Raw genomic sequence first — 2340 nt, forward strand, 5'->3', positions numbered from 1 at the left:
ACCTGAAGTGGGATAAAACCCAGTGTCATTGAATTCATTAAGAGATTCATTTCCAATACGAGGTATCTACATATTTAATAATTATCTCTAAGATTTATATATACTTATTGTCATGTTGACCAGCTTACATTTGAAATAAATCTTATACTAACACCAACCAGAATAACTTAAAAAATGTATCAGTTATTTATGCTGATAAGAATCAGTTATAGATTTTTTGGAAGTGATTTAGAACACCATGAAGATAAACTACATTTGCGAGAGAAAACACAGAATGGAGGTAGCCCTGGAGTTGAGGAACAGCTTTGATTTTTGGCAGAATTTGGGTGTCCACCACTGAATCACTTTGCTCTATGAGCTTGTCTTTCTCTGTCAAAGATTTCATCTTCCTGGTGTCTGGGCTCACTGAGATGCTGACTTCAAGAAGTCATCAGTGAGATGTTTTGGGATTTCACACCACTGATATCAATTTTGGTGGGGGTGGTGATGACAAATTTATTTTGTGTTCTATGTAGAGAACTGGATTGGGGATCAAAGGTCCAGTCACAAGTGGCAAGCCCCTGCTCAGATGCCTTGAGAAAATCACCCTCTTACTTCTGTGGTGCTGAGAGAGGATGATCAGAATGGTCCCGGGAGTGATTGTAGCTCAGTTTTTTCACCTGCTGTCTGAGGGGTTTTTGCTGTGGCTCAACAGCTTTTGAGGAACATCTTCAGTAGGATTGTGTCTGGGCACTTTGTGAAGTTTAACTAGTTGGTACCACCATTCTTGTTACCACCAGCTGGTTTTGTGACAGTAGCAAGAACATTGTCCTTTTTTTTTTCAATCCTGAATTTAGCTGCTATTTCCTCTTGTACATAGCAGATCAGGAATATTTGCCAAGTCCTTTGACTAGGATGGGATTTTGGTTGCACTGAGGCTTACCCTGTTGAGTGTTTTGGTCTTGAAGTTACACTTTTTAACTTTGCTTCAGCCTTCTTGGCTTCAGGTTTCTTTTCCTTCATATCTGGTTTCTCAGCCTTTTCACCTGCCATCTTGCAAGATGGGAAAGATCCATATAATATATATTATATATATTGACCAACTTACATTTGTAATAAGTGTATATATACATTTATATATTGTACATATTTTAATATATATTAATTAATTATAATTATTTATAATATATAAATATTTATATATTATATATATTTTTTAACAGAACATCATGGCCATAGGAAAGTTTTAAACATTTCTATCTCTATCTATAATCTATATCTCTCTATCTAAATGGAGCTGGGACATATTATCTATGTACATATATAGCAGGAACATATTATAGGAACATAGTATAGAGAAGCATAATGAAATGATCAACAAAAAGACTTTGAAGCAGGAATGGGATAACTTTCTATTGTAAGTATAAAGGAAATAGGAGTTTAAGGAGAAAGCAGATTGACGTTCTAGTGTGCCTGCACATGCAGAGAAAAGGCTTCAAGACTGAAAGACTGGACTGGAGGTCTGAGATTGTGAGAAGGTTTCTGGAGATGATAGGATTAGCCTCAGGAAGAGTGGAGAAAGGAAAAGCAGGGCTGTGAGCATGAGGTCCAAGGTGTGAGGGCTCCTATTCTTGTCTTAGCTCTCATTCTAGTTCCTTGAATTTTGAGTGGGTATAGCTGCTCCCTTCTACTGATGCCCTGCCCCCATATCTCCTATTTTTTTTCTCTCCCCTTCCTACCTTCTACCACAAAATTGGTCAAATGAGTGTAGGATGGGGATGAACCTCGGGGAGGTTGAGATGGAGAACAAACATTAAATATGGTTAAGTTTGTGGATGGTCTTTTTCCTGTGTGTGTGTGTGTGTGTGTGTGTGTGTGTGTGTGCATGGTGTAGTGAGAAAAATAATTGCAAGAGAAACCGTATCATGTCTGTTTCTCTTTTCCACTTTATGCTCTAAGATAGGTTTCTGGCTAGAGAAGCTAAGGAGGACTGTAGTTTTACCCCTTTGAATAGGGCAAGTCCTGGCCTCTGGTTTCTTCTAGAGATGGGAAGATTTTCTCTTTAGAGAAGGGAGTTCGAGTGGCAGAAATCCATCTGGACCAAGAATCGGAAGAATTGGATTCAGTCCATGCTCTGCCACTTTTTTCTGTGACGTTGGAAAAAGCATCTATGCTCTGGATGCCTAGTTTATAAAGAACAAAATCGAATAAAGTGATCTGTATGTTTTGTCTCTATTCTAAAGTTAATGCTTATAAGTTATGAGAATTGGAAAGAGTTTATAAAAGCCCAGTAACTTGTTTTTCCTTATCACCCTGAAGGAGAAAAGTTACAGTGAACTTTCTAGTTCAGTGTTTAAAATA

General features: G+C 37.6%; 1 pseudogene; it reads right to left on the bottom strand.

Annotated features, from left to right (window-relative positions):
- Positions 1-202: 202 nt before the first annotated feature.
- Positions 203-1032, bottom strand: LOC124529109 (60S ribosomal protein L6-like; annotated as a pseudogene).
- Between the last annotated feature and the right edge of the window lie 1308 nt (positions 1033-2340).

The sequence above is a fragment of the Lynx rufus genome, unplaced genomic scaffold (genome assembly GCF_022079265.1).
Source record: "Lynx rufus isolate CCGP_SWC_20201006 ecotype Redwood Valley unplaced genomic scaffold, mLynRuf1.p SCAF_6, whole genome shotgun sequence".
In the NCBI taxonomy this organism is placed as follows: domain Eukaryota; kingdom Metazoa; phylum Chordata; class Mammalia; order Carnivora; family Felidae; genus Lynx; species Lynx rufus.